General features: G+C 37.4%; 1 protein-coding gene across 7 annotated transcripts in view; it reads right to left on the bottom strand.

Annotated features, from left to right (window-relative positions):
* The window catches only part of PEAK1 (pseudopodium enriched atypical kinase 1), a 252118-nt gene that overhangs the window by 203675 nt on the left and 24660 nt on the right, over positions 1–23783 (bottom strand). For all 7 annotated transcript variants that reach the window (XM_031956806.1, XM_031956808.1, XM_031956809.1 and 4 more), the window contains exon 2: positions 5036–5106. The gene's annotated coding sequence lies outside the window, so the exon portion shown is untranslated. The remainder of the gene's footprint in view (positions 1–5035; positions 5107–23783) is intronic.

Consider the following 23783-nt stretch of genomic DNA (forward strand, 5'->3'; position numbering starts at 1 on the left):
CAAGTTGTTCTTACTACAGAAAAATCGCAACGAGAAAACAATGAAAGGAAAGAGAGCAATCCCCGATTGCTGGGCTGCATGCACACAGCTACCAAGGGAATTTCCCCAAAACACAGATTTGCTGCTGCCATGCTCTTTTTTCAGGATTGCTGGATTTAGAATCAAATGCAAACTTCTCTGCTCTGGTGTTTAAAGCCCCTCACAAGTTAGCTCTTTCTCCTCTTTCTAGATGGAATGAGCACATAGATTGATCCACTTCTCAGCCACACTATAACCAAGCTCACCCATCAACGATCCCCAAACTCCAATTTTTCTGTCATTTCCAACCCTTCTACAGATATTCTGCCTCCTCTGGAAGGCCTACTTCTTTACTTCTTCCTGTTGAAACTCTCACTGCTTTCAGACTCAGCTCAGACATCACACAATCTTTCTGGAGGTCCCCAGGGATGAGACATCTTCTCGTTCCTCATCTTGTCTTATATTGTCTTCTCCGGGTACATAGCAGAGTGCTCAGTGGAATATAAATTCTTCAAGGCCAGGAACTGTTTCATTCTTTCTTGCAGTGGCTAGATGCCGCAAAGTGCTTCACACCAATAGAGCACTAATTGAAAAAATCTGCCTCAATGCTTTCATTTAGAGCTTTCCTGAGGCTCAGCAGCCGGCTGGTTTGCCAGTGATATGATATTCAAACCTCCAGAATCCTCCTTCACTCATCCACCTAATGAATCACAACTGGAAATATGCTCCTTCTAGACCAATGCCAAAGTCCTGGATCAGCTTCTCAAAAAGCCAGAATGCTGTCTTCCTCAAACATGCCCATGAAAAGACAGGTCAACTTGCTGCTCCTCTATAATACTTCCATTTCCCATGACTCTGCAGTCACTGTTCCCTCTGCCTTCTCCCGTCTTTCAAGATTCAACTCAAATCCCACTTTCTCCAGGTGCCCTTCCCTACCCCCCTGCACCTTTAGAAGGCACCTTCCTTCTAAAATCACCCACCATGGACACTATTTATACTATGTGTGTTTTCTCCCCAAGGAGAATGTGAACTCCCCATTGTGATCCTTCTCTGTATCCCCTGAACTTGCAAGGCACAGGGCCTAGCATGGAACAGGCACCTAATAAATGCTTCTGGCTTGACCAGACTTGTGATTATCCAAATCAGTTGCTGCTTTTGTGAGTTTTCTCAAGTTTTGCATAGGTTTCTTCCTTTTTTTTTTTAAACTCTTTGTTATAAGGAATAGCTCCCTGAGTGAAGAATAGGAATATTTAATATTAAAAATGAAAGATTTGGGGGGGAAAAAAGATTAAAAAGAAAAAAAGGTAGCTTTTTCCAATTACATTTCTCCAAATTCCTACTCCTGTGATTATTTGGGAACTATTTTTTTTTCTAGCTTTTAAAAATCACATGTTAAGTTTCTTTTTTCTGTTTAATTTTGGTTGTGTTCAAAAAAAATACATTTTTTTCTAAGGATTGCTGTATCCACCCCCACAGACGCCAAAATGTGTCTCTTTGTTATCATTTCCTGTAATATTCAAACTGTTCTATGATTTCAGAAATTCCACAGCTTCCTCCAAAAACACAGATCCCAAATCATCCAAGTCTAGGCATCCCATGCTGCTCTTATCTAGCATCCTTCCCAAACATGCATGAGAGGGAGCCAGTGTGCTGGCAGCCTTCCTCATGTTGTCCTATGCTCATGTGGAAAGCGGTGGAGACGTGTTCAATTCCCATCACCCCCATGGCTGCCATCCCTTCCTTCCATATAGTGTCTTGAAAAACGCCTTTTACTCCTGCTCTTCAGATGTCCTCCTTGTAGACATGTAGCCATCTTCTCACCCAATGAATACTAGCCATTGATATTTTTAATTCATTGGAAAAAATTATATTTTTTGGTCCATACAGAAACAAAGGTACAAAGTTAAGAAGGAAGGCCTTTATTTTCAAGGGAAGGTTAGGGAGAATAAAAAATACCTCTGTAATTTCCTAAAAGTTATCTGACCCATACTCTTCCTTTTTTCTGCCCCCAAAATATACACTATGGAAACTTTTATAGGCTCTTCATACAAATACATACTGAAATCTGAACAAGATAACCTTCATCCACTTAATGTTGTCTATGAAATGGACAAGCCAAAATCTTTTTTAAGTGATTATGAATCTCTCTCAGGAGGATCTGGAATGTTCTGGGGACGTGATGCAGACAGCAGCAGCAGCATCTCCAAACAAGAACACTCAGAGGACTCCATCATCCACAGGGAAATTCTTCTTCAGCCTAGGGGACCTCATCTATCACAAGGATGAATATTCTTGGCAAGCGTATAGTTCCCTGTTCTGTACCTTGCCTAAGGTTATTGTCAGAGGGTCATAGAACAGCATTATTTCTCTTGTTTTATCTTATGAGCAATCTTAAATGATTCTGACATATGCTTGGGAGATCTCTTGTTGAAAGAGAACTGGCATGGAAGAATTTTGTTGCGTTTCATCATCAACAAATAATAAGCATGAGGCTTGTATTCCCTACTGGATCTTTCAGTTAATTGGGAGTGGTAAAGATTTTGTCTTAAAAAAAAAAAAAAAACAAGAAGGGCTGCATGTCCCCTATTAATACTCTCGCTGAGGATGCCCTCAATTCATGCAGAACAGATTCTCAGACTTTATAGAGATAAAATAATATGAATATATGCTTACAGGAGAATATGAATATATGCCTGGAGATAGTGACTGTCTTTTCAGTCATCATTTTTGGTATTAATAAGTTCTAAGTTTTTTTTTTTTTTTTAGCCTTTCGTACCTTCCTCTATCTATTAACCCCATGATGCCATCGCATTGTATGACCTTTAGCAGAGTTTCCCTCTGCCTATATCTGGTCCAGTCAGATGACTTCTGTCATCTCTGCTCTTCCAGATCCACATCTATGCTTCAAGGAGCATATCCAGGTGAGGATGTGAATCAGTAAGTCAATAAGAATTGATTCAATTTTTACTCTGTATCAGGCATTGTACTAAGCATTCAAGATATAAAGAAAGGCAAAAATAATACCTGCCCTCAAGAGTATCACATTTCAAACTGGAGTAGGGAGAGAGAGAGAGAGAGAGAGAGAGAGAGAGAGAGAGAGAGAGAGAGAGAAAAGATGGAAGATAATTTCAGAAGGAAAGAACTGGAGGAAAAACTGTCAGAAGGTGAGATTTGAAGGAGGGAAGGGGAACTTAGAGGTGCCCAAAGCTGGCCTATCCCTGAATCCTACTGTGAGTGAGGGCTGTCCTAAACTCGAGCCCTAGTCAGAGACAGGAGAAAAACAGGTGCAGGTGAGCCATGCTCTTGAACCCCAGTCATGGCAGCTTCTCATCTCCATGCAGATGACTCTTAGATCTATGTATCTAGTCTTAATCCTATCAGATTAGGATCTAACAATCAAAATGAGAATCTAGTATCTTTCTCTTCAAGGCTCTGATCTAAAACCAGAAGGCACTACCAAACTGATCACCCAAATGTGCAGTTTAATGTCATCCCTCCCTCCTCCCCCCCCCCCCGACTTAGTGAGGCCATCAACGACCAAATCTCATGGGCAAGCCCCTTTTTGGCATCCTTACAGCCACTACTGTGGTTCAAATCTTCACCACCTCTGGCCTAGACTTCTGAAACATCCTCCTCTCTCTCTCTCTCTTCTCCAATCTCTTTCCCAATTGCCATGACATTCTTAAAGCACAAGGCTGGTCTTGCAGATCTAGTCTCTCCACTCCTATTCAACAGATTTTAGGGGCTCCCTAAATGAAATTAAGAATGAAAAATGAACTCTTCTGTTTTAAAACTTTTCACACTGTCCTCTTCCTAAATTTCCATTTGCTTTAAATACTATTTCCATTCATACACTAACAGGGTCCAGTCATACAGGCCCTACTATTCCTTACCCATGATGCTCCTTGCCTTTACCCTAACCATCTCCCAGGCCTGGAATGCTTCTCCTTCCTCAATGCCACTTTTAAGAATCCCTGGTTTCCTTTTGTGAGTTTTCTCAAGTTTTGCGCAAGTTTCTTTCTTTCTTTCTTTCTTTTTTTTAAACTCTTTGTTACAAGGAATAGCTCCTTGAGTGAAGAATAGGAATATTTAATATTCAAGAGAATATTAAAAATGAAAGATTTTGGGGAAAAAAAAAGATTAAAAAGAAAAAAAGGTAGCTTTTTCCAATTACATTTCTCCAAATTCCTACTCCTGTAGGTTGGAGATGCACCTCAAGGGTCATATTAAACAGCAGACCTTTCCCAGATTTGGTAGGGCTAGTACTTTCTCATTCAAAGTCATTTGAGATCTTCTTTGTATGTATACATGTGCATGTGTGTACATCCGTGGGTACACATATAGACACACACACATATATACATATCTGTATACCTCTATAGACAGGAGACAGAAGCAAACTGCAGATAAACATTCCTGTTTCTATGCATGTGTGTTTTCACACAGAAGAACCCACAAATAGACATCAAGTGACCTTGAAAATACATGTGTGTGTGTGTGTGTGTGTGCACGTGCACACGCATGTATTATCTCCCCTGTTGGAATGGAAGCTCCTTGAGGATAGTAATTATTTCACTTTCATCTTTGTTTTTCTAGGGCTTTACACAATGCCTGGCATAGAGTAAATGCTTAATAAATGCCTGACTGATCGAGTCTTCCCAGCATACCATGAGACCTCTCTGGATTGTACTATCTCAGTTAGTGCTTGACTTGTCTGACTAACAAATATTCAGAAACTATCTGCAGGCTGTTTTCCATAAGGGCCTTTCACCAGACATGCTAAGAACTTGTTACTTTATGTATATTGTCCCATGAAGAGAAAATATGTATATTCTTTACTCCTCCAAACTAAGCATTCTATTTTATGGTAAAATATTTCCCCTCTCTTTCAAATTAATCAATTCTATAGGTATTTAACTCCAATTAGAGCTCAGAAAAAAAAAATTCAGACAGTTTCAGCAGCTTTAAATACATCAGCAACAATTCTCCCTCTTCTTAGCTGGAGATCAGAAAATACCTTTTCTTGGCGTTCTACACAAATCCACGATGGAAGGTGCCCAGCACACCAGAGCTAGCGTTGGCAGCAACCTGAAACAAAATAGAAAAGATGATCACCAGCACATTTCAGGCCAAAATGAGTCTTCATTCCCACTTGGCTATGGACCCACTCCTCTGGACTTCACCATTATGCTCCAGAAACCTCATCTTGGCAAGATCTGGTCATCCCTGGTATTCCCACCTCATCCCACTGGTCCTGGAGACTTTTCCTTTGACGAGAGCCCTTCTCAGAATCTCCCTTTAAGCAACTACATTCTACCCTACCAGCCTTCTCTTCATTTTCCACCCAAAGGGGCTGCATTTCTAGAATTTGCCACCACAACTCTACTTTTCCCTTCCTCTTCCTTTTATGAGCTGTCTTCTCCCATTAGATCATAAGTTTCTTGAGGGCAGAAACTGTCTTTTTGGAGGATAGATTTCTAAGACTTAATACAATGTCTGCAACTAAGCATTTAACAAATGCTTATTGACCAATTGATATAAGAACTATAATTCTATTACTTTATACTTCAAAGAACCATGATTTGCTGCTCTCTATTCCCTCCTCCACTTAATCAACTCCGGGAGCTCTCTCTTGCCTAGAGGATAAACTATTAGTCTGGCTTTTCAAGTTGTTCACAGCTTGGTCCCAACTTACTATTTCGATGTCTTTACGAACTACTCCATTTCCCAAACTCTGTCTAATCTTTTTTTTCCCCCAAATCTTTCATTTTAATATTCTCTTGTCTACCCAAACAGGCCACCTGTCTGTTCTTAACCCTCAGCATTCAATAAAGGCCAACTCTTTGGCCTGTACTATGTCCATCTCCCAAGAAAAGAAAATCTTCCCTCTTATCCCATAGAGTTCCCTTTCCCCTACAAGACTCAACTCAAGCCTTACCTTCACAGACTTTGACACCCTCAATGTTAGTGTACTCTTTCTTCCTAATTGCCTAAATATAATTTATTTTTAATTTATTCTGTGTGTATATATATATATATATATGCTATTTTCTCCAATTTAATGTAAGTTTTTTGAAAGCAGGAATTTTTTTTCATCTTTTATATTTATAACCCCAGAAACTAGCACAGTACCTAGAAAGCAGGGGAACTCAATAAATGCTTGCTGACTACATAACTGTGTTTTTAAAAAATCTACTTAGCTCAGCTGGTCCTCTGGTGATATATAAATATTCAAATGTCTTTTCTACATAATAAACTTAATTTTCATTGACACCGTTTTCTAGATCTTAGAATCACCTGCACACAAGCAATGAGGCCTTAAAAATGTCAAGATGCCTCATTACAAGCAAAAATTACAAAGACTTTTGTAAACTTGGGTGTATGGCATTTGACACTTAAACCAATCATCTGAGGTAGGTAGTATAATTATTATTATTCTCAGTTTATAGATGGGGAAAATGAAGCAGGAAGCAGAGGATAAGTGACTTTTCTAACTTCAAAGAGCTGAACGACAGAGTTGAACTTAAACATATGTTTCCTAACATAAAAACCAATATTGTTTGCTTTAGCCAAAAGGAAAACAACAAATTACTAAGGAAACAATTTTCTTTCTTAACCTGAATTTCTTTATTAGAAATCCATACACAAAATCTCACAGAAATGAATGTTGAAAACTATCTTTATATGTATTGGGGGAAAAAAATATTATTGAAAAATAAAAGAAATCCAAAAAGTTTTAAGAATTATATATTTTTGCCAAATAGATATCAGGTAAGGCAAAGACCTCAATATTTTTAGCAATTATTTTCCCACTGCAAAAATTATCCAATTTCTGCCATCAGCAAGATTAACCATTAAAAATATTGAATAATCAGCAAGAAGGGGGAAAGTTAATAGTCAACTATTATTTAAAAAAAAAAAAACTTTATATTAAAAATTTTTACAGAGAAAATGAGGATCACTCAATCTTAGGAGGAAGATAGAAAAAATGGACTTTTAGGAACCAAGACTATAAAACACATGGAAACTGGTATAAGGGAAAAACCAGTGCCTCTGGAATCAAATAATTGTTACTCAAATCCCACTTCTGACACCAAATGCCTGGGAGACCTTGGTCAAGGGGTTTCATTACACCAAAACCTCATTTTCCCACCTACAAAAGCATAGAAGTTGGAGCAGAGCTCTTTGCCTTTCCAGTTTTAAATCTTTGATTATAGGATCCCAGAAACAGTAGCGATCCCTCCCACACTTCCCCTGCAACGTCATAAACTATAGCAAGTCCAACTTTGTATTCAACAAAGAAATCCATGTAAATCAATTATTCACAAGATCATTAATGATAGAAACATTACAAGAAACAAAAATTCTTGATTATTAATCGGCATTGATTTTCATTTAGTATTTCAATAAGAACTTTACACAAATAATCCTTTTCTCTCCACCTTATGAAACTAATAGGAAATAAATTAACAATATTTTTAAAAGTATGAATACCACAGAAAAGGCCTGAAAGGTTATCTTTTGACCTTTTATTCAAGGGCTAGGATTAGTCACCAGAATTTGCAGCATCCAACAAAACAAATGGATTTGCTTTAGCAGTCAGAGGTAAGGAACTACAAGAATAACTCCATTCTATTCCAACACACATTAATGATGAAGCATGATAAGAATGGGAAGAGAGCCAGCTGGGGAGTCAGAAAGAACTGGGTCCAACACCTGCTGCTGACACATACTGATTAACCTCTCAGTGGTTTTTAAGTCAATATTTAAAAGTCAAAAAGGTAGAGAAGGTGCAGACTGCATTGGTAGAGGAATTTATCTAGCCAGGAATTTGTTTACTATGAAAGCTATATGAAGACAGTCACAGTATCCAGGGCTAGGGAAAGAATAGTATTCTTATACTCTGTCCTAGTTAAATCACATAGGGGAAAGAGTTCAGTTTACCACCCCATACTGTAGGAAGGTCAATGGTAAAGTGGCAAGAAATTCAACCTGGGGCAAGCAGGATAATGAAGGGTTTCAAAACAGTATCACTGTTTTGATCGGTTGAAGGAACTGGGGATACTTAGGCTGAATAAGGAAAGGCTTGGGTGACATGATAGCTGTCCCAAGCTATCTCTTATCTGGGCCAAGAGAACAAAACTAGGAATTAAGGATGGAAGAGGCAGAGAATTTAAGTTTGATGTGAGGATGTATATTATGCAAAAGAAAAATATCTGAAGAGATGATGGACCTTCTCTTACTAAACTTCTTTCAAGCAAAGATTTTATGGCCACTAGACTGGTAATGCACAGAGCAGCAGTTTTCTCACTTTCTGGCTTCAGGATCCCTTTACACTCTCATTAACTGACCCCCATCCCTTGCCTCAACTATTAAAAAGAAATTAAGAAAAATCAAATTCTTTTAATAAATTAAAACAAGTAAAATAAATTCCCATACTGACTATATTTCATTCAGTTTATTTAACATATCACATTTTCCACTATTGGTTCTCTGGAATCATGGCTGATCATTGCCATCAATTAGATTCCAGAAGCCTTTCAAAGTTAATAATGTTTTAAATAGATATCACTACACTAAATAACTCCTAATTTCTAGGCTGCACAGAAAGAAAAGACTTTAAACCATAAAGCCCACATAAAGAAGTTTTGCAAGATCACTTGAATTGAAGAAGAAAATAGATGTAGAAACAAGGTAAGAAGATTGACATAGATGCATGACATAACAGTGACTTAATTATCCAAAATTCTGATAATTTATTCCTTCAAAGAGAGGAGGAACCAACCAGGAAGAGATATTATAGAGTACATGTCAGACCATGCCTGAATTTTCTCTGTCACAGACTCCATGATGGATTAGCCACTTATCCTCCCAATCCCAAAGTTTTTTTTTTTTTTTTTAATCATTTCTACTTCAGCAATTAAATTTTCTCTCTTAGTAAGGATCAGCTTCAGAAAGAATTTTTTCCTTGTTTTGGCCTTTCACGTATAATTAATGTATACATTTGGAATTTTCGTATGTGTTTTGAGATGATGGTCTAAATCTAATTTCTGTCAGAATTCTTTACAGTTGGCTCAGAAATCTTTTGTCAGATAGTAGGTCCTTACCCCTATATTTTGGGGCAATTGGGTTGTCTATCTCTACTACATGTTTGGCACATGGTAGGTACTTAAAAGTCTCTCAAATGCACTCAATCTTTTCAGCAATTTTTGCCTATTTATAAAACCAGTCTTGTCCTTTCCTTCACCTTTCCCAAACAGCTCAAATAAAAGATAAATATATTTAAATGCTTCAACTTTACAAGGGAAGAAAATAAGAGGCAACAAATCTATGAGATCATTATACCTAATGGGAACATACCAATCATTCAGCTTTGTATCCCCCATACTGTCTGGCACAATACTTTGCACATATCAGGCAATGAAAAATATTTCTTCAATCAACCAAAGGTAAATTTGCAACAAGAAAAAAAGCCTCTTCTGCTATCCAAGAAGCAATGTATTATTTGGCAAAGGTGTGAGTCATTAACTTTGGCATATACAAGTAGGGCTTACATCACTATAAAGGCTTGACATATTTCAAGGGCTCTCAGGCTGAAAGAAGGAAAATCTATAGATTTTTTCCCTAGGTTACACAAGCAAAAGATGTATCACTTTAGTGTTGCCTTTTTTTTTTTTTTTAATTTTCTATATTTAGATGCCTCTGAATTGAATTACTCAAGCATGAACAAATAAAACCTTGAAGGGGTCCCACTTATTTGTTCCTGCCAGTTTAGAAACCAAATCCTCTATTTAGATAAAAGATGACAGATGACAGGATTTGATGGCTCAGTAATTTACTGCAATATTCTCAGCACTTCTGAATTTGTAGTCCATCACAGCCATTAAGAAAAATTAGATTCATGATGTCAGCCAAAAACCTCATGGGCAACAGTTTTATGTCATTAAAAAAAACACCATCCTCAATCTGTTTGATTCTATGTTTGCTTATTAAAGGTCTCTCAGTGAAGCAAGAGAAGGGTTTTAATTGCACTCTTGCCCTATCAATTTTTATTATAGCCATAAGCTTGTCTGGCCTATAACACATTTCCATTCTCCTTTCTCTCTCTTTATATCTAAAATGACTTGGAGATAGTTGAAGAAACTGGGTATGACTGCAGCAGTCACTCTTATGCAAGTCTAAGAAACGTAAAAAATACTCTTCAAAATGAGGTATTAGGAAAAAATAAAGCACAGGGCTGGATTCCATGAAATGCAGGTTCCAGCTCTGACTCTGCCATGAACCAGATGTGTGACTAAGGACAAGTCACTTACTTCCCTTAACCCCATTTTCTTCATCTGAAAACTGAGAGTTGACCTAAAAGATCTCTAAGGTCTCCCTAGCTACAACACTGTAGATTCTGAGCTGCTCTGTAATCTTAATAGGCATTCATCAACATTAAAAAGTATCGAATAGGAAATCATTCAAAGCCCTAGTAAGCAGTCAGTCTCACATCGAACAGACATTCTGAACCTGCTGCCAAAGCAATGCAGATGACGGAGCTTCAGGTCAGTGAGTAGCAAAATTGTATGGAGCCTGCTTCCTGTGCCACTAACCCAAGCATTTGCTTAATAAAAATATGGCAACTGTAATCAGTATGAATCTTTAATGTGATACTTTATGCCAACTAAGATTTCTATCTAAAAAAATTGCACTATTAATTTTAAAGCTTCAGTGTAACTGGAGATTCGGAGAACATTTCAGCACCCAAAATGATTCCATAACTTAGGAGACACAAGGGCATGTATCAGGGATCAAAGATCTACCCAATCTCTACATGCAGAGTGAGAGAGATAAAGATAAGATGGGTCAATAATTATGCCAAGGACCTAAGGCACTGTTTCTAATCTCTGTGGGGGTATCATAACAATAAGTCTATGAGTATGTGGATCCAAATTTCAAAATCATCTCCTTTATACTGAAATGGGATGGTCCAAAAGTGCAGATAACTGGAGATACAACCAAGCTAATGTTAACAGACTTTCGAAAAACTGAGATTATGGCCATGGATAAACTGTGAACTGCATTGCTGGAGGGAATTACCACATCCACAAGTCCACAGGGTCAGTAACGGTGATAATGGCCATAGCCATATCAGGTTCCAGTTTCTCTGTAATATTACTGTACTAGGAAAAGAGCATGATTTCTCTTTTCATGACCCAGAAGTCAAGAATCATGAGGCAAACTTTATTTGGTGCTTCTTGACACCCCAAGTCATGAAAAAAAGATACTTTTCCTAATACAGTAACATTTCAGAGAAACTGGGAAGTTGGTGTGCCATGTCCATCACTGAATTTAAATAGATGGAATGCCAAGGAAGCCTAATGAGTAACAGGTTTTCCCTTTGGAGGTAGGGAGGAGAGAAGTCACTTTGGGGGGGGGGGTAGGAAGAGGGGAGAAGCGTACTGAAAATCAATGAGCCTTATTTAACAGTTTGTAATTCGGTGTGTTCTTTTTCACAGGCAAACTCAGATTACTCACTTCAGAGTCATGTTTTACTCCTTTCTTTCCTTTCATAATTTAGAGGAGAAATGGAACTCAACTGGAACAGATAGAAATGAAAATATCTGAGAGGAAAAACAGACATTCCCAGGGAGAAAAATACAGGGAAAGCAATTATCCTCTAAATTATACTGAAATCTGCATTATTGATCTGGCTGTGAATATAAGCCTCTTGTTCATATAAAGCATCATGGCTCCTAAAGAAGTGAGCACAAGAGTAACAAAGGTGAAAAAACTACCTTGCAGGTAGGAAAAGGAAAAAATCCTATGACCCAAAGGGGAATGGTCCAGCAAATGTGGTACACAAACATAAGGCAACATTATCTCCCCAAATATAAACAAAGAGGAATTCAGGGAAACAAAAGCCATTGTATGAAATGATACAAAAGAAAGAAATAAAAACCAAAAGAAGGAAGTGGCCATCTCCATAAGGGCAATCATGGAAGGGTGGTGAACCAAGTAAAAAGTGCTTGACTGTAAGGCACAATCTCCACCCTGGAGAAAGCAGAATAAATAAGGCTGCCTTCTTCCTATCAGCAGGAATGGGGTAGGGAGAGAATAGAAAAGGTAGGTACTTATGTTGTCAGATTTGTTGTCCTTTGTGACATGGGAGAATGGATAGGGTCAAGTATGGATAAACATTCCAAATGGCAACAATAAATGTTAAAGAAATGAAGGTAGAGAAAAAGAGAAAGATAGAGATAAGGAAAGTGAAATGCAAAGAGAGAGAGAGAGTAAGGAGACAGGGAGAAACAGGGAGAGAGGAAGGGAGGAAAGGAGGGAGACAGACCAAGCCAGAGGCAAAGAAAAGTAGAGCTCTCTTTGAGCTCCTTCCATATGAGAAACCAAAGTATCACTCTTTACAGATGATATGATGGTATACTTAGAGAACCCTAGAGAATCAACTAAAAAACTATTAAAAATAGTTCACAATTTTAGCAAAGTTGCAGAATACAAAATAAATCCACATAAATCATCAACATTTTTATACATCCATATCTACCTTAAAGTACGGATAACATTTCAAGTAATCCCATCCGTCTCTATTGTTCTACTCTCCCTTGGTCCTATGCTCCAGGGGACATTCTCTTAGGAGAAGCAGCCTTGCTTCCAAAACAATTCCTAAAATACATTCACAGCCTTCTCCTTCTCCTTACCCTCTTGAAAAACATCCTTCCTCCACCCACTGTAGGAAGATCTTCTCCTAGAAGACTGTAAGCAAAAAACTTCTAACTCTGACACCAAGCCCACCTTACAGTCTTTGCAAGTGTACACAACTGAATTTAAAAATGCTTCATCAAGCCAGTATCTTTAAAAAATCTGAATAAATTTAAAGTTGATACATGGAATCACTGAGATAGGACACACTACATGGCAAAGGCAAGAGTTTCTTTAAAAAAGAACAGCTGTCCTTCACACTCAAAGACAATGCCATTTTAGAGCTTTGCCAAATGAGTAATTTCCTTTCATTCCTCATTAGAAATTAATTTTTCAAGATAAAATTACCTTAAAAGAACAACATTCTACAAGTTTCTCCCTTGTCCTGCATGCCTGGAATACCTCCCACTTCTTATCTGCCTAATCAACTCCAGTCATTTTCCAGGAACAGGTATTGATCTCCCCAAATGGAAGGCACTTCATAAAAGGCTTTAGAGACTATAGGAAAGATGGAATTTCTACCTTCAGAGAGCTCATCTATCAATGATAATAAATGACTCTTTTGCAATGTACAGAAGATTCAAACTAAAAGAAATAAATGGAGATAGGACGTTAAAGAAAAACAAACTTGCCTTACTTAGCTATGAATATAATTTCCTAGTGGGCCAAGGGCCTCCTGTTTAGCACCCAGAGCATTGTGAAGACTCATAAAAATTAAGTAACCAAGTAATTTATATTTCCTATTTCACTAGTGAAAAAAAAATTCATCCACAAAACAGTTTTATGAGGCATCTCTTATTCCTCTGGCAAATATTTAACAGACTATTTGGCTTTCTTTGGCATAATTGGACAATGTAAGTTGCAAGCAAAGGCTAAATGAAATGATCCCTAACTTCTGATGGAGTCAGGAATTCAACAGCCCCATCCCCAGGAATCCTGCTCTTTCAAGTTGTTATTTGCAACATTACAAATTGCATTTAATTAGGGCTATGGAATTCAGGACTTAATTATAGTTTGTTTCACTGAAAATATATTGGCAAATAATAGGACATTTCTTCTACTGCTGAACACTTAAATGCAATTTTAATTCTACCACACACTGTATTTTCTTAGCAGTAACATTTTTTATACATTGGTATTTTCAGAAGACCGATAATCCATTTATTTGAGGAAATAAATAACGCCCAGTCTGAAAAAGAAAGAAAGCCTGATTCTTCAATTCCTCTTTCTGCCTGGAAAAGAGAAATGCTAACACAATGATAACAACAAATTCCAAAGTGAAACAAGCAAATCAAGAAACACTGAAATGTTCTCAAATATTCCTAAAACTAGTGTTGGAGCCACAGCAAGGGACCACTTCCATTTCTCTTCTTCAGCCAGTCTCATCCTATTGGTGGAACAGAGGTAACCAGCCTCCTCACAGCCAATGGCTCTGATACCAGCACATTTACCTAAAGGCCTCCACAGAACCAGCTTGGGTGCTCCCTCCCTGTTGGGAAGACAGCCACTCTGACTTGATGAGTAAGAGACAAATGCCACTAAGCTCACTCTTCGTATTTTGTTTGTCTTTTAAAGAGGTATTTCTGATCAAGTGGAACTTGCCTGAAGGGCAATACAACAGTCTCTAGTGAAATCACAAGCTATCTTTGCAACAGATGGCACATAATGGGGTATTCGGGAAAGCGGTAATAAAAAAAAGAAACCCCTATTAGAGCAGAAGCATGAGCCCCCTTTCTCTTTGCTACTAAAAGCAACTCTGCATGAAGCAATGATGCACAGAGGTCTGAGATGGCCATGGTCATGGAGACTCCAGCTGAAGAAACTGAAAGGGTGGTCAGAGATGCCTAAAACTCTTATAGGGACAAGGGTTTGCCAAGTGTCACAGTGTCATAGCACCAGGTGGTAGCAGGATTTGAATCGAGGTTATCCTGGTTACAAGTCAAGCTGTCTAGCCACTACGGCCTGGCCACCCTTCTTTACTTCTTTCTTCTTCTTTTAAATATTAGTAAAGCTTTTTATTAAAAAACAAACAAACAAAAAAAAACATATGAATGGGTAATTTTTCAACACTGACCCTTGAAAAACTTACTGTTCTAAATTTTTCCCTACCCTCTCCCCTAGATGGGAAATAGTCCAATACATGTTAAATATATTAAAATATATGTTAAATCCAATATATGTATACATATTTATACAGTTATCTTGCTGTGCAAGAAAAATCAGATCAAGAAAAAAAAAAAAAAAAAACCTGAGAAAGAAAACAAAATGCAAGCAAACATCAACAGAAAGAGTGAAAATACTATGTTGTGTTTCACACTTAGTTCCTACAACCCTCTTTCTGGGTGTAGATGGCTCTTTTCATCACTGAATAAGTGGACCTGGTTTGAATCATCTCATTGTTGAAGAGAATCATGTTCATCAGAATTGATCATTGCATAGTCTTCTTGTTGCTGTGTATAATGATCCCCTGGTTCTACTTATTTCACTTAGCATCAGTTCATGCAAGTCTTTCCAGATGTCTCTGAAATTATACTGTTGGTCATTTCTTAAAGAACAATAATATTCCATAACATTCATATACCATAATTTATTCAGCCATTCCCTAACTGATGGACATCTATTCAATTTCCAGTTTTTTACCATTACCAAAAAGGGCTGCCACAAACATTTTTGTACATGTGGGTCCCTTTCCCTCCTTTAAGATCTCTTTGGGATATAAGCCCAATAGAAACACTGCTCGGTCAAAGGGTATGCACAGTTTAATAACTTTTTGAGCATAGTTCTAAATTGCTCTTCAGAATTGTTGATTCCATTCACAATTCCACCAGCAATGTATCAGTGTCCCAGTTTTCCCATATCCCCTCCAACATTCCTCATTATCTTTTCCTGTCATCTTACTGGCTGCCCTTCTTTATTTAAAGAATGTTCATTCTCTGTGGAGCAACTGTTTTCATAGTAGCAAAAAAAAAAAAAAAAAAAAAACCAAAAAAAAAGAAAGGAAATGATGAGGATAGCTACCCACTAAGGAATAGCAGAAGAAATTATAGAATGTGAATGGAATGGAATGCTATGGCACCATAGGGAAAGATGAAATGGACAATTTCAGAAGAAAATCTGAAGACCTTTCTGAACTGATATAGGCCAAAATAAAACAATATCACAAAGAAAAACAACTTTGAAAAATTATAGCTCTCCAAAACAATGTAATGACAAATCATGATTCATGGAGACTTTGGATGAGGTATACTATCTTCTATTAGAGAAGTAATGAACCTTAAAATGCAGATTAAGACATGTTTTTAGACATAGCAATGAAGGAATTCGTTTAACTATGAATATTTGTTTTAAGGGATTTACCACCTCCCCCTCCCCCCCTTTGATTGTTCTCTTGGGAGGAGAATGCAAAGAGAGAAGAAAAAAAAAATAAATGCTTTTTAACTGAAAAAAATAGTAATGTTAAAAAATGTTACATCATTTTGGTAATGGGGCTCCATTTCGATGCAAGTTTCTATGGTCAGGTAAAAATTTCAGGTTATGCCTTATCATGGTATCAGTCAAACTTGCCCAAAACTTGGACCATAAATGTTTTCATGGATATCCAGCAAACTTCCTTCAAAACTTTCCTGAATTTCCTAATAGTAAGTGCTTTCTTCTTCCTCAAATTATTTTACTTATCTGCTATATCCACCAGCAGACCAGGCCCTCAAAAATGCTTTGCATACAAGAGACACTCAAAAAATCTTCACTGAATTTGGGTGTCCTAAGGGGCAAATCAGTGCTTTCAGTGCTGCCTGAACTGTATCAGAGCAAAAAATTAATTCCCTACATCATTCAATTTCATTTGTCTTTTAAGGCCTGGCCTACTTTCCTTTTTCATGAGTTTAACATAGAAGTTATTTCTCCCTCCTTTGAACTCTCATTAAATTTTTATGAGAATCATTAATGCCAGGGCTAGAAGGGCCATTAGAGGTCAATTAGTCAGCTTCCTTCATTTTATAGATGGGGACACAGATCTGGTGGGATGAGATGATTCAGCGAAGGTTTCCTTTTGTTGTTGTTGCACTTATGTTATATGATAGCTATTTCCTTTATTCAAACATTTAGTAATACTATGTGGCAGGTACTCTGGTACAATCATAAAGCATTTTCCTCACATTTAATCTATTTAGTAAACAATACAAGCAGCAGTATTGTTACTTTACTTTTTCATTTAAAAAATTCTGAACTTAAATACAAAAAAAAAAAAAAAAAACACCACAAAAGAACTTTGTATAAAACTACGAAGCTTCATTTTATATTGCTTGCTAGTTTTTCTTAAAGTATACATTTCTACATGTTACTTCCAAGACTGTTCTTTGTGCTTTCTTCTGAATTTCTACTTTTTTTGCACATTAAAAACAATTTTTAAAAAAGTTAACTCCCTCAAATCATTGTACACAGCAACAACAACATTACACAATGATCAATCCTGTTGGATGTGGCTCTTTTCAACAATGAGATGATTCACACCAGTTCCAATGATCTTGTGCTGAAGAGAGCCATCTACACCCAGAGAGAGGACTGTGGGGACTGAGTGTGAATCACAATATAGCATTTTCACTCTTTTTGTTATTGCTTGCTTGCATTTTCTTTTCTTTCTCATTTTTCCCTTTTTGATTTGATTTTTTTGTGTGTGTGCAAGATAATTGTATAAATATGTAGGCCTATGTTAGATTTAACATATATTTTGCCATGTTTCACATATATTGGATTACTTGCTATCTAGGGAAGGCAATTTCTTCAGCGGAAAATTGGCTGTTCAAGGTGTTCCAAGAGTTAATGTTGAAAAATTATCCATGCATATCTTTTGAAAATTAAAAAGCTTAAAAAAAAGTTAACTCCCTCAACAACATTCTTTAAAGGCATTATGGTTGGGAAGAGATATTCGTTTTCCTTTTTCCCTATTATAATGTTAGCACTAAATCATCACGTCCTTTCAACTGCTCAAATAAATATACATGTCCAGCTTTCTTTGGACTCTTATTTGTACTTCACAGTCTGAACTTAGCTCTCATCTCTTCATCACAAATGCTTTAAAGTCCTTTGTTACATCAAAAATACATCTTCTTAGGATCAGCTAGGTGGCACAGTGAGTAAAGCACCAACCCTGAAGTCAGGAGAACCTGAGTTCAAATGTGACCTCAGACACTTAACACTTCCTAGCGTGTGACCTTGAGCAAGTCACTTAACCCCAACTGCCTCAGCAAAAAATAAATAAATAAAAATACACACACACACATATACACACACATCTTCTCACTGCAGGATTATGTAAAGCTTTACAGAGAAAATTATTCTTGTTTGTAAGTCTATCTATACCTGGAATAGGGTATTTCATTGTCTTCTCTTGGTAAAAGGAGAAGCCACCACATCTTGAGCAATCCTAACTACCTTCTGAATTGCCCTTAAATAAACAAAACAAAAAAAGAACTTTTTTTCTGGATTTTTTGCAGCACCTTTTTTTTTGGAGGGGGGAGGGGAGTAGGGATGTGGGAACACCAGATTTTGACTAGTACAATGCTGGGAATTTTCCTTTTGTAATTATTTTCAGGATCAAATGTAAATTCCTCTTTATAACCTTTCTGTTAACTTTCTTTGTTTCTAGCCTTACACCTTCTTTTCCTGGAAACATTTAAAAATTCAGTTACACTGGTCTATCTGCCTCTTCTCATTAAGTCTTTTCCTTCTTACTTCCACTTATTAAGGTTCCTCAGCTTCCTACAAGGCTCAGCTCAAATTCCACTTTGTGCAGGAGGCAGTGACTACTTCCCTTGCACTCTATATTTAACTTTTATTATATAATTATTTACATATTGTTGCCTTCCTCATTAGTACAATAATGTTCTTTCTTTCTTTTTTTTTTTTTTTTGGCATTCTGGTAAAACCTATGGATCCTTTCTTTGAATAATATTTTTAAATGCATAAAACAATAAAATTACAAATTATGTTAAAATAATTATAAAAAAATTTTTTAAATCAAATTCACAGATCTCAGATTAAGAAGACTACAATCTTTTTGACAGCAGGAACCGATTTTGCTTTTCTTTGTATCCCCAGCAAGTAGCACAGCATATATCAAACAGTAATACTTAAACAACTTGCCCACTGGTGTCTGAAATTTGTCCTCATAAGAGATATTTGAGAGATCCTGAATTCTATCCTCCATACTACTCCAGTTATCAAGCCACTTCCTCAAATTATTGTCCTGCTATAATATAGCAGGACAATACTACCTTTCTTGATCTGGGAATTACATTCAATGTTGCTGATGATCAAGTTTTTTCAGAAGCCACATCAGATAGCAAGTACTTATCAGACACCTTTATACTAAATGAAGTACTAAAAATAGAAAAACAAAAATAAAACAGTCCTGTCCACAAGAAACTTATATTCTATGGAAGTGACAATACGTGTATTTAACTCCTGACCTACACTGTACTTGCAATTGAATAAAATGGTGAACTAAAATATGGTCTCAAATATGAGAAGAGTGGCATTCTAATAATGCTTAGGAGTTATCATCAGTGTGGGTATCAAAGTTTGTTATAAACACAAAGTTAGTGACAAAATTTATTTGGGTCAATTTTGTTCTGAAGCCATACTTAGGGCTGGCTGTCTCATAAGAAGTGCTTCTGGTCACAAAGGGGATCAAGTGATAGAGGGGAGATGGCTTTTTAAGCCCCCACCATCTTTACAGGCAAACCAGTATCCGGGTGGTTTGTCATTCTTGTGGAAGTATGAAGCACTAGGAAGAAATCCTAGTCTAGAGACTATGCTAAAATTCTCATTTCATAGAGAAGGAAATGAAAGTTAGCTCCCAGTAACAGCCAAAGCCAAGAGCCTTGGGTCTCTGGCTGTATTCTGCTCCTTGTACTATGGAATTTAAATAGCAGAAAGCGTCTTTTTATTCCTAATGATCTCTCTTATCAACAGTGCTCACAAAAGCTCTGAAGATTTAAATAACACTGAGTGACAAACATTTCTATTGTCATCAATATACAGGTTTCAAAGGCAGTGTCTATGATTTAATGATTGATTTCACAGTTCACTGAACTAGATTTATTTGTAAAGCAGTGACCCCTAAACACAAAGAATGCCTCGGAAGCCTCCTTAATAGCTGATGTCGATTGAAGAGAGACTTAAGAGACTGCTATACAATGGAAATCAATCTGCAACTAGCAGGTGGTCAAGATGCTCTTTTGAAAAAGACCTTCAAAGAATTTATTTTGAACAAGCAATATTAACTTAGTTAAGAGTAAAGGCAAGAGTATAAATGTGCAAACCTCATAGTCCTATTGAACTATACTCTGTCCTAAGTCTCCAGCAACAGAATTCCCTGATACTTTATGGGGGGAAAAAAAGCCACAGAGGATTCATGAATTTTGCTCATCTGTTCTGAAAGTATGCTCCTGTCTATCCAACATAAAATTAAGTCATGAAGGATTCTCAAGGAACACCCCATCCTCCTTTGTAAGGGCTGATGTAATGAAGAGATTCTCACAGAACACCCTACTGCTCTTTAGACAGGGGAAAGATTCAGATGCTACAGTATAATCTAAAAGGACTGGATGTTCATTACTAAAGGGGAAGCAAAAGGCTTCTCTGAAATAATTTGGTAGTCCCAAGAATTCCCTCATGCAAGTTACAAATTGTTGTCATCAACACATCTTACCTTTTAAGGAACAAACAGATGGATGTGCTGCACAAATCCAAAACAATCACATACGGAAAGAATAATTGTATTACCCGTTAACTGCTGGTAAGTATTTCCATCTCTTCTTATGTCAGTTCTAACTAATGGATATGATCTACCCTTTCAGCAAACAGAAACAAAAAACAACTGAGACTTTTGGCTCCTACAGGGAGCTAATTGGCAGCTGCTCTATAGCTGTATATTTTAGCTGTAAAAGAAGGTTAAGTAACTATAATAGCCAAAAAGGAAATGGTGCTAATCAGTCAAAATACCTTGCCAAATTACCTAGTTAGACATATGGGAATCTTGAAATGTCTAAATAATGAAATGATTTTTTCCTATGGATCACTCAAAGCAGCAGGGCTAAACGGGTTACAATAAAGTGCCCTATAATAAAATAATGGACAAGAAACTGGGCTCCCAGAAAATTCAGTGACAGTTCATCAGCCACCAACTTAGGATTTGAGGACTAAAAAGTAGGCTTCAGAGAAGGTTAGAATCCAGGCTCTGCTTACAGCTGGGTGATCCTATACAGAACACTTGATCTCTATAAAATGAGCAAAATTCGGTGACTTCTCTTCCAAATCTAAATCACAGCCCTTTGGGCCTGACTGCAGTTGTGTCAGGATCAACTGTAGAAGGCCAGCAGGTAAAGTGCACAAGAGGGGTTCTTTGCAGCCCGAGAAACCAGGTCTCTTCCTTCTGCTGCCTCTTTGAGAAGCCCTAAAATCACACAGGCCTGTCTCCTGCTCCACAGAACATGGACTTACATCTGAAATAAACAGCTGGACAAATTGGGTGATTTACACAGCTCTTCTAAATTTCAAACCAAAAATAAAGTCTTCAACCTCCCACCAGAACCCTAACAGAAAGGGGAGATTGAAAGAGCTCATCCCTGTGTCACATTTGCACATTATACAAGTAATTCTCCATAAGTAAACTCTAACTTAGGATGTCTGGAAGCGGCTAGCCAGGGGTGTAACTGTGCTTCCTCTTACACCCGTCTGATAGAGAATACCTCACTTCCCCCCCAAACCTGCTCCTCCTTCTCTACCAACAACCCTTCAAATCCTCCCAGGCCAGGTGCCATCTCTGACTCTTCGCTTTTATCTCATACCTGACATTCAACCAATTGCCAGAAATTTTCCATGTTAAATTTGCAAAACGCACTACACTTGTCACCTCCTTTCCACCCTCAACCAATTACCCTATAAAGGGTGTTCCCAAAAGTCTTACCTTTAATACTTAAAGCTGCCTTAAAACTTTGAGAACCCCCTGACGAGGCCCCTCATTTCTTTAGGTCTATACACAAATAATAGCTTTCCAACTGATATTTCTTCTCCAAGTCTAATCTGTCTCTGCCTCAAACCACAAGCACACAATATGCTGTCAGAGTAAATGCACTTCTGTGATTTCTTTGAAAATCTTTAGTGATCAATTCATCAACAAGCATTTATTCAGTATTCCATTGTGCTAAGCACTGCAGATATGACAGCAAAACTGAAACTTCTCTTTTTTAAAAAATTAATTTTCAATACACATTACTTTATGAATCATGTTGGAAGAGAAAAATCAAAACAAAAGGGAAAAACCACAGAAGGGAAAAAAGCCCCAGAAGTGAACATAGTATGTGTTGATTTACATTCAATATCTATAGTTCTTTTTCTGGATGCAGCTGGCATTTTCTGTCCAAAGTGTATTTGAATCACAGAACCACTAAGAAGAACCAAGTCTGTCATGGTTAATCATCACACATTCTTGCTGTTACTGTGTAATGTATTCCTGGTTCTGCTGTTTTGCTCAGCATCAGTTCATGTAAATCTTTCCAAGCCTTTCTAAAATCACCTTATTCATTTTTATAGAACAATAATATTCCATTACCCTCATGTACCACAACTTGTTCATCCATTCCCCAATTGATGGGCATCCACTGCTTTTCCAATTCTTTGCTACCACAAACATGTTTGCACATGTGGGTCCGGTTCTCTCTTTTTTGATTTCCTTGAGATACAGACCCAGTAGTGGCACTGCTGGGTAAATGTCAAAGAGTATGCACAGTTTTATAGCTCTCTGAAACATCAAACTATTCTTGCCTGAAAAGAGCCTTGGGAAAATGGGAAACACAACATCCACGAATATGTGAATAGCCCTTCTGATTCAAAATAGGATGGTCACTTCTCTTATCCCTTTTCCAATACATTCAAAAGTTGCTCTGCATTCCTATCTATTAAGAGAAATGTTTTATAGTAGAAAGAGTACTGAACTGGGAGGCAGGGACCTAAGTTTTATTTGTAGTATTCTTCCCCCTTTTCTTTTACCTTTTTTCTAGTCCTTCCCAGCTAAAGATAAATTTTGGGGATCCATGCCAAAATTTCAGAAAGAACCCACTTAAGTTTGGTTAGTAATCAGATAAACAACCGCTCATGATGGATGGCTTTGGGGAAACTCATGGTGCTTTATCCTTTATATCTGGTCTCCAAATGTCAACTTTGGCTTTCCTTTCATACTCAGGGTTCTCAAAAGCACTCTGTCTATTCTTGTCATACACCCCCTTCAGGAGAGCTGATTTTCTGAAAAAATTCCTTTTGTCCCTAATTTTAGATTAAGCTTCGCATTACAGGTCAAAATCAGAATAATCATAGTTGAATTTCATTCTCTTATCTCACAGGGTACCTCACAGCCTGACTTTCCTACATATGAAAACAAACATATCCTGGTTTTTCTGTTCTCGGCAGAGCAAATACAAATCATGTCATTTAAATTATTAAAATATTCTTGGAGAAGTGACTAAGGCCAACCAACCAAGCAAGGAAAAGTCTGCCTTGACAATCTACTCCTGGCCAAGAAAAGGCCAACGAGACCAAAGGGGACTTGAAGTATTGAGGTTCGTGCTGTTCAGCTCTCTTGTGATTCATCTTTCACAGCTGGGTCCTCAGGAAAGTCTTTTAGAAATTCCCTAGTCCAACCAAATCACTCTACCCAGCCACAAAGTGACATCAAGAGAAAATTAGCAGCTCTTTCCTGGTTCCTCTGATAGTACCTAGTGGGAAATGAAACTTAAGCAGATTCAACTTCACCAGGAAGGCTGGAGGAAGTGTGAGGCAGAAGCAACACTGAGGCTGGGGCTTCAAGTGGAGAGAGTGAGCCAGAGCCCAGTGCCCCTTGGGTACTCAACTCCTAATGTGGCCAGAGAGAGATGGGCTCACCAAGTTCTACTTTCTCTCTGGGTAAAATGAGGGAGCTCAACTAGATAGTATTTAAGTGAATTGTAAAGGTGATTCTAGGATCCTAGTTTTTAGAAAGAAAACAAGAATACATCATATTTTTAAAAGCT

This window comes from Sarcophilus harrisii, chromosome 2 (assembly GCF_902635505.1).
Source record: "Sarcophilus harrisii chromosome 2, mSarHar1.11, whole genome shotgun sequence".
Taxonomy (NCBI): Eukaryota; Metazoa; Chordata; class Mammalia; order Dasyuromorphia; family Dasyuridae; genus Sarcophilus; species Sarcophilus harrisii.